Raw genomic sequence first — 16,860 nt, 5'->3', positions numbered from 1 at the left:
AATGTTAGCCTATGTGGTTAAAAGTTTGATAAACAGTGAACTTGTCCCTCGATGTCCCTTGATGCGAAACATGATATGTGAACCTATTTGGTTTTATATTCGGAAAAATGAAAGTATTGGAATAACTTTGTCGCAAAAATGAGATTTTAGCCTATATGGTTAGAAGTTTGATAAAGGTTAAACTTGTCCCTCGATCTCCCTTGATACGAAACATGATATGTGAACCTATTTGGTTTTATATTCGGAAAAATGAAAGTATTGGAATAACTTTGTCGCAAAAATGAGATTTTAGCCTATATGGTTAGAAGTTTGATAAAGGTTAAACTTGTCCCTCGATCTCCCTTGATACGAAACATGATATGTGAACCTATTTGGTTTTATATTCGGAAAAATGAAAGTATTGGAATGACTTTGTCGCGAAAATGAGATTTTAGCCTATATGGTTAGAAGTTTGATAAAGGTTGAACTTGTCCCTCGATCTCCCATGATACGAAACATGATATGTGAACCTATTTGGTTTTGTATTCGGCAAAATGAAATTATTTGAATGAGCATTGTCCCAAAAATGAGATTTTAGCCTATATGGTTAAAAGTTTGATAAATATTAATGTTGAATTTGTCCCTCGATGTCCTTTATCACGTAACATAATATTTGAACCAATTTCGTTTTAAATTTGGTAAATAGAAAGTAATGAGATGACCCTTATCGTGAAAACGAGATTTTAGCTTATATTGTTGCATGTTTGTTAAATACGAAGGTTGAACATGTCCCTCGATGTCCCTTGATGCGAAACATGATATGTGAACCTATTTGGTTTGAAATTCGGTAAAATGAAAGTATTGAAATGACCCTTGTCGCGAAAATGAAATGTTAGCCTATGTGGTTAGAAGTTTGATAAACAGTGAACTTGTCCCTCGATGTCCCTTGATGCGAAACATGATATGTGAACCTATTTGGTTTTATATTCGGAAAATCTCATTTGGCATGCAGCCGTGTGGGCTATTTGGAACGCTAGAAACAACGTGATTTTCAATAACGGTGTTTTTAGGCCGGAAGAAGTGGTGGAGTCTGTTCAAGTGTTATCTTGGAAGTGGAGCATAGCTAGATTGAAGATGCCGACTTGCTTATTCTATGAGTGGAAGTGGAGTCCGACAATCTGTTTGTGCAGGAAACATTAGAAGGTGGTTGTTGGTTGAGGCAGTCGCCGCAGGTTTGCTGCTGTGCGGTTATGTTCTCACTGCTGTGTGGTCTGCATACTGGCTTTTTGGATGCTGGTTTTTTTTGTGTTGTTAGCAGTTCGGTTGCCTTTGTGCATCTGTTTTTTCGCTTTAGAGCTTGGGGTTTGTTTTGGAGGATCACTTGGCTTTTTTACTTGCTGTGTTGTTTTGCTGTGTTGGGAGGCTTGTGGGAGGTTTAGCGCCTTTGGATTAGCAAAGGATCACCTTCATTTGTTTTGTTGGGTTTATCCTTTTGTTTTTGGGTGGTTTTTAAAGGGGTTTTTGTTCGAGCCTGGTGATTGATTGGCAACCGATTTCCCCTTATTGTATTTTTTTTCCACCCGAGCTTATTAGTGCATCTCACACGGGCTTTCGGTTAATAATATTTTGCCGTTTCAAAAAAAAAAAAAAATAATCGGAAAAATGAAAGTATTGGAATAACTTTGTCGCAAAAATGAGATTTTAGCCTATATGGTTAGAAGTTTGATAAAGGTTGAACTTGTCCCTCGATCTCCCTTGATACGAAACATGATATGTGAACCTATTTGGTTTTATATTCGGAAAAATGAAAGTATTGGAATGACTTTGTCGCGAAAATGAGATTTTAGCCTATATGGTTAGAAGTTTGATAAAGGTTGAACTTGTCCCTAGATCTCCCTTGATACGAAACATGATATGTGAACCTATTTGGTTTTGTATTCGGCAAAATGAAATTATTTGAATGACCATTGTCCCAAAAAAGAGATTTTAGCCTATATGGTTAAAAGTTTGAGAAATATTAATGTTGAATTTGTCCCTCGATGTCCTTTATTGCGTAACATAATATTTGAACCAATTTCGTTTTAAATTTGGTAAATAGAAAGTAATGAGATGACCCTTATCGCGAAAACGAGATTTTAGCTTATATTGTTGCATGTTTGTTAAATATGAAGGTTGAACATGTCCCTCGATGTCCGTTGATGTGAAACATGATATGTGAACCTATTTGGTTTGAAATTCGGTAAAATGAAAGTATTGAAATGACCCTTGTCGCGAAAATGAAATGTTAGCCTATGTGGTTAGAAGTTTGATAAACAGTGAACTTGTCCCTCGATGTTCCTTGATGCGAAACATGATATGTGAACTTATTTGGTTTTATATTCGGAAAAATGAAAGTATTGGAATCACTTTGTCGCAAAAATGAGATTTTAGCCTTATATGGTTAGAAGTTTGATAAAGGTTGAACTTGTCCCTCGATCTCCCTTGATACGAAACATGATATGTGAACCTATTTGGTTTTGTATTCGGCAAAATGAAATTATTTGAATGAGCATTGTCCCAAAAATGAGATTTTAGCCTATATGGTTAAAAGTTTGATAAATATTAATGTTGAATTTGTCCCTCGATGTCCTTTATTGTGTAACATAATATTTGAACCAATTTCGTTTTCAATTTGGTAAATAGAAAGTAATGAGATGACCGTTATCGTGAAAACGAGATTTTATCTTATATTGTTGCATGTTTGTTAAATACGAAGGTTGAACATGTCCCTCGATGTCCCTTGATGCGAAACATGATATGTGAACCTATTTGGTTTGAAATTCGGTAAAATGAAAGTATTGAAATGACCCTTGTCGCGAAAATGAAATGTTAGCCTATGTGGTTAGAAGTTTGATAAACAGTGAACTTGTCCCTCGATGTCCCTTGATGCGAAACATGATATGTGAACTTATTTGGTTTTATATTCGGAAAAATGAAAGTATTGGAATCACTTTGTCGCGAAAATGAGATTTTAGCCTTATATGGTTAGAAGTTTGATAAAGGTTGAACTTGTCCCTCGATCTCCTTTGATACGAAACATGATATGTGAACCTATTTGGTTTTGTATTCGGCAAAATGAAATTATTTGAATGAGCATTGTCCCAAAAATGAGATTTTAGCCTATATGGTTAAAAGTTTGATAAATATTAATGTTGAATTTGTCCCTCGATGTCCTTTATCACGTAACATAATATTTGAACCAATTTCGTTTTAAATTTGGTAAATAGAAAGTAATGAGATGACCCTTATCGTGAAAACGAGATTTTAGCTTTTATTGTTGCATGTTTGTTAAATACGAAGGTTGAACATGTCCCTCGATGTCCCTTGATGCGAAACATGATATGTGAACCTATTTGGTTTGAAATTCGGTAAAATGAAAGTATTGAAATGACCCTTGTCGCGAAAATGAAATGTTAGCCTATGTGGTTAGAAGTTTGATAAACAGTGAACTTGTCCCTCGATGTCCCTTGATGCGAAACATGATATGTGAACCTATTTGGTTTTATATTCGGAAAAATGAAAGTATTGGAATAACTTTGTCGCAAAAATGAGATTTTAGCCTATATGGTTAGAAGTTTGATAAAGGTTGAACTTGTCCCTCGATCTCCCTTGATACGAAACATGATATGTGAACCTATTTGGTTTTATATTCGGAAAAATGAAAGTATTGGAATGACTTTGTCGCGAAAATGAGATTTTAGCCTATATGGTTAGAAGTTTGATAAAGGTTGAACTTGTCCCTAGATCTCCCTTGATACGAAACATGATATGTGAACCTATTTGGTTTTGTATTAGGCAAAATGAAATTATTTGAATGACCATTGTCCCAAAAAAGAGATTTTAGCCTATATGGTTAAAAGTTTGAGAAATATTAATGTTGAATTTGTCCCTCGATGTCCTTTATTGCGTAACATAATATTTGAACCAATTTCGTTTTAAATTTGATAAATAGAAAGTAATGAGATGACCCTTATCGCGAAAACGAGATTTTATCTTATATTGTTGCATGTTTGTTAAATATGAAGGTTGAACATGTCCCTCGATGTCCGTTGATGTGAAACATGATATGTGAACCTATTTGGTTTGAAATTCGGTAAAATGAAAGTATTGAAATGACCCTTGTCGCGAAAATGAAATGTTAGCCTATGTGGTTAGAAGTTTGATAAACAGTGAACTTGTCCCTCGATGTTCCTTGATGCGAAACATGATATGTGAACTTATTTGGTTTTATATTCGGAAAAATGAAAGTATTGGAATCACTTTGTCGCAAAAATGAGATTTTAGCCTTATATGGTTAGAAGTTTGATAAAGGTTGAACTTGTCCCTCGATCTCCCTTGATACGAAACATGATATGTGAACCTATTTGGTTTTGTATTCGGCAAAATGAAATTATTTGAATGAGCATTGTCCCAAAAATGAGATTTTAGCCTATATGGTTAAAAGTTTGATAAATATTAATGTTGAATTTGTCCCTCGATGTCCTTTATTGCGTAACATAATATTTGAACCAATTTCGTTTTAAATTTGGTAAATAGAAAGTAATGAGATGACCCTTATCGTGAAAACGAGATTTTAGCTTTTATTGTTGCATGTTTGTTAAATACGAAGGTTGAACATGTCCCTCGATGTCCGTTGATGTGAAACATGATATGTGAACCTATTTGGTTTGAAATTCGGTAAAATGAAAGTATTGAAATGACCCTTGTCGCGAAAATGAAATGTTAGCCTATGTGGTTAGAAGTTTGATAAACAGTGAACTTGTCCCTCGATGTCCCTTGATGCGAAACATGATATGTGAACTTATTTGGTTTTATATTCGGAAAAATGAAAGTATTGGAATCACTTTGTCGCGAAAATGAGATTTTAGCCTTATATGGTTAGAAGTTTGATAAAGGTTGAACTTGTCCCTCGATCTCCTTTGATACGAAACATGATATGTGAACCTATTTGGTTTTGTATTCGGCAAAATGAAATTATTTGAATGAGCATTGTCCCAAAAATGAGATTTTAGCCTATATGGTTAAAAGTTTGATAAATATTAATGTTGAATTTGTCCCTCGATGTCCTTTATCACGTAACATAATATTTGAACCAATTTCGTTTTAAATTTGGTAAATAGAAAGTAATGAGATGACCCTTATCGTGAAAACGAGATTTTAGCTTTTATTGTTGCATGTTTGTTAAATACGAAGGTTGAACATGTCCCTCGATGTCCCTTGATGCGAAACATGATATGTGAACCTATTTGGTTTGAAATTCGGTAAAATGAAAGTATTGAAATGACCCTTGTCGCGAAAATGAAATGTTAGCCTATGTGGTTAGAAGTTTGATAAACAGTGAACTTGTCCCTCGATGTCCCTTGATGCGAAACATGATATGTGAACCTATTTGGTTTTATATTCGGAAAAATGAAAGTATTGGAATAACTTTGTCGCAAAAATGAGATTTTAGCCTATATGGTTAGAAGTTTGATAAAGGTTGAACTTGTCCCTCGATCTCCCTTGATACGAAACATGATATGTGAACCTATTTGGTTTTATATTCGGAAAAATGAAAGTATTGGAATGACTTTGTCGCGAAAATGAGATTTTAGCCTATATGGTTAGAAGTTTGATAAAGGTTTAACTTGTCCCTAGATCTCCCTTGATACGAAACATGATATGTGAACCTATTTGGTTTTGTATTAGGCAAAATGAAATTATTTGAATGACCATTGTCCCAAAAAAGAGATTTTAGCCTATATGGTTAAAAGTTTGAGAAATATTAATGTTGAATTTGTCCCTCGATGTCCTTTATTGCGTAACATAATATTTGAACCAATTTCGTTTTAAATTTGATAAATAGAAAGTAATGAGATGACCCTTATCGCGAAAACGAGATTTTATCTTATATTGTTGCATGTTTGTTAAATATGAAGGTTGAACATGTCCCTCGATGTCCGTTGATGTGAAACATGATATGTGAACCTATTTGGTTTGAAATTCGGTAAAATGAAAGTATTGAAATGACCCTTGTCGCGAAAATGAAATGTTAGCCTATGTGGTTAGAAGTTTGATAAACAGTGAACTTGTCCCTCGATGTTCCTTGATGCGAAACATGATATGTGAACTTATTTGGTTTTATATTCGGAAAAATGAAAGTATTGGAATCACTTTGTCGCAAAAATGAGATTTTAGCCTTATATGGTTAGAAGTTTGATAAAGGTTGAACTTGTCCCTCGATCTCCCTTGATACGAAACATGATATGTGAACCTATTTGGTTTTGTATTCGGCAAAATGAAATTATTTGAATGAGCATTGTCCCAAAAATGAGATTTTAGCCTATATGGTTAAAAGTTTGATAAATATTAATGTTGAATTTGTCCCTCGATGTCCTTTATTGCGTAACATAATATTTGAACCAATTTCGTTTTCAATTTGGTAAATAGAAAGTAATGAGATGACCGTTATCGTGAAAACGAGATTTTATCTTATATTGTTGCATGTTTGTTAAATACGAAGGTTGAACATGTCCCTCGATGTCCCTTGATGCGAAACATGATATGTGAACCTATTTGGTTTGAAATTCGGTAAAATGAAAGTATTGAAATGACCCTTGTCGCGAAAATGAAATGTTAGCCTATGTGGTTAGAAGTTTGATAAACAGTGAACTTGTCCCTCGATGTCCCTTGATGCGAAACATGATATGTGAACTTATTTGGTTTTATATTCGGAAAAATGAAAGTATTGGAATCACTTTGTCGCGAAAATGAGATTTTAGCCTTATATGGTTAGAAGTTTGATAAAGGTTGAACTTGTCCCTCGATCTCCTTTGATACGAAACATGATATGTGAACCTATTTGGTTTTGTATTCGGCAAAATGAAATTATTTGAATGAGCATTGTCCCAAAAATGAGATTTTAGCCTATATGGTTAAAAGTTTGATAAATATTAATGTTGAATTTGTCCCTCGATGTCCTTTATCACGTAACATAATATTTGAACCAATTTCGTTTTAAATTTGGTAAATAGAAAGTAATGAGATGACCCTTATCGTGAAAACGAGATTTTAGCTTTTATTGCTGCATGTTTGTTAAATACGAAGGTTGAACATGTCCCTCGATGTCCCTTGATGCGAAACATGATATGTGAACCTATTTGGTTTGAAATTCGGTAAAATGAAAGTATTGAAATGACCCTTGTCGCGAAAATGAAATGTTAGCCTATGTGGTTAGAAGTTTGATAAACAGTGAACTTGTCCCTCGATGTCCCTTGATGCGAAACATGATATGTGAACCTATTTGGTTTTATATTCGGAAAAATGAAAGTATTGGAATAACTTTGTCGCAAAAATGAGATTTTAGCCTATATGGTTAGAAGTTTGATAAAGGTTGAACTTGTCCCTCGATCTCCCTTGATACGAAACATGATATGTGAACCTATTTGGTTTTATATTCGGAAAAATGAAAGTATTGGAATGACTTTGTCGCGAAAATGAGATTTTAGCCTATATGGTTAGAAGTTTGATAAAGGTTGAACTTGTCCCTAGATCTCCCTTGATACGAAACATGATATGTGAACCTATTTGGTTTTGTATTCGGCAAAATGAAATTATTTGAATGAGCATTGTCCCAAAAATGAGATTTTAGCATATATGGTTAAAAGTTTGATAAATATTAATGTTGAATTTGTCCCTCGATGTCCTTTATTGCGTAACATAATATTTGAACCAATTTCGTTTTAAATTTGGTATATAGAAAGTAATGAGATGACCCTTATCGCGAAAACGAGATTTTATCTTATATTGTTGCATGTTTGTTAAATATGAAGGTTGAACAAGTCCCTCGATGTCCGTTGATGTGAAACATGATATGTGAACCTATTTGGTTTGAAATTCGGTAAAATGAAAGTATTGAAATGACCCTTGTCGCGAAAATGAAATGTTAGCCTATGTGGTTAGAAGTTTGATAAACAGTGAACTTGTCCCTCGATGTTCCTTGATGCGAAACATGATATGTGAACTTATTTGGTTTTATATTCGGAAAAATGAAAGTATTGGAATCACTTTATCGCAAAAATGAGATTTTAGCCTTATATGGTTAGAAGTTTGATAAAGGTTGAACTTGTCCCTCGATCTCCCTTGATACGAAACATGATATGTGAACCTATTTGGTTTTGTATTCGGCAAAATGAAATTATTTGAATGAGCATTGTCCCAAAAATGAGATTTTAGCCTATATGGTTAAAAGTTTGATAAATATTAATGTTGAATTTGTCCCTCGATGTCCTTTATTGCGTAACATAATATTTGAACCAATTTCGTTTTCAAATTGGTAAATAGAAAGTAATGAGATGACCGTTATCGTGAAAACGAGATTTTATCTTATATTGTTGCATGTTTGTTAAATACGAAGGTTGAACATGTCCCTCGATGTCCGTTGATGTGAAACATGATATGTGAACCTATTTGGTTTGAAATTCGGTAAAATGAAAGTATTGAAATGACCCTTGTCGCGAAAATGAAATGTTAGCCTATGTGGTTAGAAGTTTGATAAACAGTGAACTTGTCCCTCGATGTTCCTTGATGCGAAACATGATATGTGAACTTATTTGGTTTTATATTCGGAAAAATGAAAGTATTGGAATCACTTTGTCGCAAAAATGAGATTTTAGCCTTATATGGTTAGAAGTTTGATAAAGGTTGAACTTGTCCCTCGATCTCCCTTGATACGAAACATGATATGTGAACCTATTTGGTTTTGTATTCGGCAAAATGAAATTATTTGAATGAGCATTGTCCCAAAAATGAGATTTTAGCCTATATGGTTAAAAGTTTGATAAATATTAATGTTGAATTTGTCCCTCGATGTCCTTTATTGCGTAACATAATATTTGAACCAATTTCGTTTTCAATTTGGTAAATAGAAAGTAATGAGATGACCGTTATCGTGAAAACGAGATTTTATCTTATATTGTTGCATGTTTGTTAAATACGAAGGTTGAACATGTCCCTCGATGTCCCTTGATGCGAAACATGATATGTGAACCTATTTGGTTTGAAATTCGGTAAAATGAAAGTATTGAAATGACCCTTGTCGCGAAAATGAAATGTTAGCCTATGTGGTTAGAAGTTTGATAAACAGTGAACTTGTCCCTCGATGTCCCTTGATGCGAAACATGATATGTGAACTTATTTGGTTTTATATTCGGAAAAATGAAAGTATTGGAATCACTTTGTCGCGAAAATGAGATTTTAGCCTTATATGGTTAGAAGTTTGATAAAGGTTGAACTTGTCCCTCGATCTCCTTTGATACGAAACATGATATGTGAACCTATTTGGTTTTGTATTCGGCAAAATGAAATTATTTGAATGAGCATTGTCCCAAAAATGAGATTTTAGCCTATATGGTTAAAAGTTTGATAAATATTAATGTTGAATTTGTCCCTCGATGTCCTTTATCACGTAACATAATATTTGAACCAATTTCGTTTTAAATTTGGTAAATAGAAAGTAATGAGATGACCCTTATCGTGAAAACGAGATTTTAGGTTTTATTGCTGCATGTTTGTTAAATACGAAGGTTGAACATGTCCCTCGATGTCCCTTGATGCGAAACATGATATGTGAACCTATTTGGTTTGAAATTCGGTAAAATGAAAGTATTGAAATGACCCTTGTCGCGAAAATGAAATGTTAGCCTATGTGGTTAGAAGTTTGATAAACAGTGAACTTGTCCCTCGATGTCCCTTGATGCGAAACATGATATGTGAACCTATTTGGTTTTATATTCGGAAAAATGAAAGTATTGGAATAACTTTGTCGCAAAAATGAGATTTTAGCCTATATGGTTAGAAGTTTGATAAAGGTTGAACTTGTCCCTCGATCTCCCTTGATACGAAACATGATATGTGAACCTATTTGGTTTTATATTCGGAAAAATGAAAGTATTGGAATGACTTTGTCGCGAAAATGAGATTTTAGCCTATATGGTTAGAAGTTTGATAAAGGTTGAACTTGTCCCTAGATCTCCCTTGATACGAAACATGATATGTGAACCTATTTGGTTTTGTATTCGGCAAAATGAAATTATTTGAATGAGCATTGTCCCAAAAATGAGATTTTGGCATATATGGTTAAAAGTTTGATAAATATTAATGTTGAATTTGTCCCTCGATGTCCTTTATTGCGTAACATAATATTTGAACCAATTTCGTTTTAAATTTGGTAAATAGAAAGTAATGAGATGACCCTTATCGCGAAAACGATATTTTATCTTATATTGTTGCATGTTTGTTAAATACGAAGGTTGAACATGTCCCTCGATGTCCCTTGATGCGAAACATGATATGTGAACCTATTTGGTTTGAAATTCAGTAAAATGAAAGTATTGAAATGACCCTTGTCGCGAAAATGAAATGTTAGCCTATGTAGTTAGAAGTTTGATAAACAGTGAACTTGTCCCTCGATGTCCCTTGATGCGAAACATGATATGTGAACTTATTTGGTTTTATATTCGGAAAAATGAAAGTATTGGAATCACTTTGTCGCGAAAATGAGATTTTAGCCTTATATGGTTAGAAGTTTGATAAAGGTTGAACTTGTCCCTCGATCTCCTTTGATACGAAACATGATATGTGAACCTATTTGGTTTTGTATTCGGCAAAATGAAATTATTTGAATGAGCATTGTCCCAAAAATGAGATTTTAGCCTATATGGTTAAAAGTTTGATAAATATTAATGTTGAATTTGTCCCTCGATGTCCTTTATCACGTAACATAATATTTGAACCAATTTCGTTTTAAATTTGGTAAATAGAAAGTAATGAGATGACCCTTATCGTGAAAACGAGATTTTAGCTTATATTGTTGCATGTATGTTAAATACGAAGGTTGAACATGTCCCTCGATGTCCCTTGATGCGAAACATGATATGTGAACCTATTTGGTTTGAAATTCGGTAAAATGAAAGTATTGAAATGACCCTTGTCGCGAAAATGAAATGTTAGCCTATGTGGTTAGAAGTTTGATAAACAGTGAACTTGTCCCTCGATGTTCCTTGATGCGAAACATGATATGTGAACTTATTTGGTTTTATATTCGGAAAAATGAAAGTATTGGAATCACTTTGTCGCAAAAATGAGATTTTAGCCTTATATGGTTAGAAGTTTGATAAAGGTTGAACTTGTCCCTCGATCTCCCTTGATACGAAACATGATATGTGAACCTATTTGGTTTTGTATTCGGCAAAATGAAATTATTTGAATGAGCATTGTCCCAAAAATGAGATTTTAGCCTATATGGTTAAAAGTTTGATAAATATTAATGTTGAATTTGTCCCTCGATGTCCTTTATTGCGTAACATAATATTTGAACCAATTTCGTTTTCAAATTGGTAAATAGAAAGTAATGAGATGACCGTTATCGTGAAAACGAGATTTTATCTTATATTGTTGCATGTTTGTTAAATACGAAGGTTGAACATGTCCCTCGATGTCCGTTGATGTGAAACATGATATGTGAACCTATTTGGTTTGAAATTCGGTAAAATGAAAGTATTGAAATGACCCTTGTCGCAAAAATGAAATGTTAGCCTATGTGGTTAGAAGTTTGATAAACAGTGAACTTGTCCCTCGATGTTCCTTGATGCGAAACATGATATGTGAACTTATTTGGTTTTATATTCGGAAAAATGAAAGTATTGGAATCACTTTGTCGCAAAAATGAGATTTTAGCCTTATATGGTTAGAAGTTTGATAAAGGTTGAACTTGTCCCTCGATCTCCCTTGATACGAAACATGATATGTGAACCTATTTGGTTTTGTATTCGGCAAAATGAAATTATTTGAATGAGCATTGTCCCAAAAATGAGATTTTAGCCTATATGGTTAAAAGTTTGATAAATATTAATGTTGAATTTGTCCCTCGATGTCCTTTATTGCGTAACATAATATTTGAACCAATTTCGTTTTCAATTTGGTAAATAGAAAGTAATGAGATGACCGTTATCGTGAAAACGAGATTTTATCTTATATTGTTGCATGTTTGTTAAATACGAAGGTTGAACATGTCCCTCGATGTCCCTTGATGCGAAACATGATATGTGAACCTATTTGGTTTGAAATTCGGTAAAATGAAAGTATTGAAATGACCCTTGTCGCGAAAATGAAATGTTAGCCTATGTGGTTAGAAGTTTGATAAACAGTGAACTTGTCCCTCGATGTCCCTTGATGCGAAACATGATATGTGAACCTATTTGGTTTTATATTCGGAAAAATGAAAGTATTGGAATAACTTTGTCGCAAAAATGAGATTTTAGCCTATATGGTTAGAAGTTTGATAAAGGTTGAACTTGTCCCTCGATCTCCCTTGATACGAAACATGATATGTGAACCTATTTGGTTTTATATTCGGAAAAATGAAAGTATTGGAATGACTTTGTCGCGAAAATGAGATTTTAGCCTATATGGTTAGAAGTTTGATAAAGGTTGAACTTGTCCCTAGATCTCCCTTGATACGAAACATGATATGTGAACCTATTTGGTTTTGTATTCGGCAAAATGAAATTATTTGAATGAGCATTGTCCCAAAAATGAGATTTTGGCATATATGGTTAAAAGTTTGATAAATATTAATGTTGAATTTGTCCCTCGATGTCCTTTATTGCGTAACATAATATTTGAACCAATTTCGTTTTAAATTTGGTAAATAGAAAGTAATGAGATGACCCTTATCGCGAAAACGATATTTTATCTTATATTGTTGCATGTTTGTTAAATACGAAGGTTGAACATGTCCCTCGATGTCCCTTGATGCGAAACATGATATGTGAACCTATTTGGTTTGAAATTCAGTAAAATGAAAGTATTGAAATGACCCTTGTCGCGAAAATGAAATGTTAGCCTATGTAGTTAGAAGTTTGATAAACAGTGAACTTGTCCCTCGATGTCCCTTGATGCGAAACATGATATGTGAACTTATTTGGTTTTATATTCGGAAAAATGAAAGTATTGGAATCACTTTGTCGCGAAAATGAGATTTTAGCCTTATATGGTTAGAAGTTTGATAAAGGTTGAACTTGTCCCTCGATCTCCTTTGATACGAAACATGATATGTGAACCTATTTGGTTTTGTATTCGGCAAAATGAAATTATTTGAATGAGCATTGTCCCAAAAATGAGATTTTAGCCTATATGGTTAAAAGTTTGATAAATATTAATGTTGAATTTGTCCCTCGATGTCCTTTATCACGTAACATAATATTTGAACCAATTTCGTTTTAAATTTGGTAAATAGAAAGTAATGAGATGACCCTTATCGTGAAAACGAGATTTTAGCTTATATTGTTGCATGTTTGTTAAATACGAAGGTTGAACATGTCCCTCGATGTCCCTTGATGCGAAACATGATATGTGAACCTATTTGGTTTGAAATTCGGTAAAATGAAAGTATTGAAATGACCCTTGTCGCGAAAATGAAATGTTAGCCTATGTGGTTAGAAGTTTGATAAACAGTGAACTTGTCCCTCGATGTTCCTTGATGCGAAACATGATATGTGAACTTATTTGGTTTTATATTCGGAAAAATGAAAGTATTGGAATCACTTTGTCGCAAAAATGAGATTTTAGCCTTATATGGTTAGAAGTTTGATAAAGGTTGAACTTGTCCCTCGATCTCCCTTGATACGAAACATGATATGTGAACCTATTTGGTTTTGTATTCGGCAAAATGAAATTATTTGAATGAGCATTGTCCCAAAAATGAGATTTTAGCCTATATGGTTAAAAGTTTGATAAATATTAATGTTGAATTTGTCCCTCGATGTCCTTTATTGCGTAACATAATATTTGAACCAATTTCGTTTTCAAATTGGTAAATAGAAAGTAATGAGATGACCGTTATCGTGAAAACGAGATTTTATCTTATATTGTTGCATGTTTGTTAAATACGAAGGTTGAACATGTCCCTCGATGTCCGTTGATGTGAAACATGATATGTGAACCTATTTGGTTTGAAATTCGGTAAAATGAAAGTATTGAAATGACCCTTGTCGCAAAAATGAAATGTTAGCCTATGTGGTTAGAAGTTTGATAAACAGTGAACTTGTCCCTCGATGTTCCTTGATGCGAAACATGATATGTGAACTTATTTGGTTTTATATTCGGAAAAATGAAAGTATTGGAATCACTTTGTCGCAAAAATGAGATTTTAGCCTTATATGGTTAGAAGTTTGATAAAGGTTGAACTTGTCCCTCGATCTCCCTTGATACGAAACATGATATGTGAACCTATTTGGTTTTGTATTCGGCAAAATGAAATTATTTGAATGAGCATTGTCCCAAAAATGAGATTTTAGCCTATATGGTTAAAAGTTTGATAAATATTAATGTTGAATTTGTCCCTCGATGTCCTTTATTGCGTAACATAATATTTGAACCAATTTCGTTTTCAATTTGGTAAATAGAAAGTAATGAGATGACCGTTATCGTGAAAACGAGATTTTATCTTATATTGTTGCATGTTTGTTAAATACGAAGGTTGAACATGTCCCTCGATGTCCCTTGATGCGAAACATGATATGTGAACCTATTTGGTTTGAAATTCGGTAAAATGAAAGTATTGAAATGACCCTTGTCGCGAAAATGAAATGTTAGCCTATGTGGTTAGAAGTTTGATAAACAGTGAACTTGTCCCTCGATGTCCCTTGATGCGAAACATGATATGTGAATCTATTTGGTTTTATATTCGGAAAAATGAAAGTATTGGAATAACTTTGTCGCAAAAATGAGATTTTAGCCTATATGGTTAGAAGTTTGATAAAGGTTGAACTTGTCCCTCGATCTCCCTTGATACGAAACATGATATGTGAACCTATTTGGTTTTATATTCGGAAAAATGAAAGTATTGGAATGACTTTGTCGCGAAAATGAGATTTTAGCCTATATGGTTAGAAGTTTGATAAAGGTTGAACTTGTCCCTAGATCTCCCTTGATACGAAACATGATATGTGAACCTATTTGGTTTTGTATTCGGCAAAATGAAATTATTTGAATGAGCATTGTCCCAAAAATGAGATTTTGGCATATATGGTTAAAAGTTTGATAAATATTAATGTTGAATTTGTCCCTCGATGTCCTTTATTGCGTAACATAATATTTGAACCAATTTCGTTTTAAATTTGGTAAATAGAAAGTAATGAGATGACCCTTATCGCGAAAACGATATTTTATCTTATATTGTTGCATGTTTGTTAAATACGAAGGTTGAACATGTCCCTCGATGTCCCTTGATGCGAAACATGATATGTGAACCTATTTGGTTTGAAATTCAGTAAAATGAAAGTATTGAAATGACCCTTGTCGCGAAAATGAAATGTTAGCCTATGTAGTTAGAAGTTTGATAAACAGTGAACTTGTCCCTCGATGTCCCTTGATGCGAAACATGATATGTGAACTTATTTGGTTTTATATTCGGAAAAATGAAAGTATTGGAATCACTTTGTCGCGAAAATGAGATTTTAGCCTTATATGGTTAGAAGTTTGATAAAGGTTGAACTTGTCCCTCGATCTCCTTTGATACGAAACATGATATGTGAACCTATTTGGTTTTGTATTCGGCAAAATGAAATTATTTGAATGAGCATTGTCCCAAAAATGAGATTTTAGCCTATATGGTTAAAAGTTTGATAAATATTAATGTTGAATTTGTCCCTCGATGTCCTTTATCACGTAACATAATATTTGAACCAATTTCGTTTTAAATTTGGTAAATAGAAAGTAATGAGATGACCCTTATCGCGAAAACGAGATTTTAGCTTATATTGTTGCATGTTTGTTAAATATGAAGGTTGAACAAGTCCCTCGATGTCCGTTGATGTGAAACATGATATGTGAACCTATTTGGTTTGAAATTCGGTAAAATGAAAGTATTGAAATGACCCTTGTCGCGAAAATGAAATGTTAGCCTATGTGGTTAGAAGTTTGATAAACAGTGAACTTGTCCCTCGATGTTCCTTGATGCGAAACATGATATGTGAACTTATTTGGTTTTATATTCGGAAAAATGAAAGTATTGGAATCACTTTATCGCAAAAATGAGATTTTAGCCTTATATGGTTAGAAGTTTGATAAAGGTTGAACTTGTCCCTCGATCTCCCTTGATACGAAACATGATATGTGAACCTATTTGGTTTTGTATTCGGCAAAATGAAATTATTTGAATGAGCATTGTCCCAAAAATGAGATTTTAGCCTATATGGTTAAAAGTTTGATAAATATTAATGTTGAATTTGTCCCTCGATGTCCTTTATTGCGTAACATAATATTTGAACCAATTTCGTTTTCAAATTGGTAAATAGAAAGTAATGAGATGACCGTTATCGTGAAAACGAGATTTTATCTTATATTGTTGCATGTTTGTTAAATACGAAGGTTGAACATGTCCCTCGATGTCCGTTGATGTGAAACATGATATGTGAACCTATTTGGTTTGAAATTCGGTAAAATGAAAGTATTGAAATGACCCTTGTCGCGAAAATGAAATGTTAGCCTATGTGGTTAGAAGTTTGATAAACAGTGAACTTGTCCCTCGATGTTCCTTGATGCGAAACATGATATGTGAACTTATTTGGTTTTATATTCGGAAAAATGAAAGTATTGGAATCACTTTGTCGCAAAAATGAGATTTTAGCCTTATATGGTTAGAAGTTTGATAAAGGTTGAACTTGTCCCTCGATCTCCCTTGATACGAAACATGATATGTGAACCTATTTGGTTTTGTATTCGGCAAAATGAAATTATTTGAATGAGCATTGTCCCAAAAATGAGATTTTAGCCTATATGGTTAAAAGTTTGATAAATATT

This window comes from Medicago sativa, chromosome 3 (genome assembly GCF_051527215.1).
Source record: "Medicago sativa cultivar Bolivia chromosome 3, Bolivia_mono, whole genome shotgun sequence".
NCBI classification, from domain to species: Eukaryota; Viridiplantae; Streptophyta; class Magnoliopsida; order Fabales; family Fabaceae; genus Medicago; species Medicago sativa.
This window is presented reverse-complemented; position numbering follows the sequence as displayed.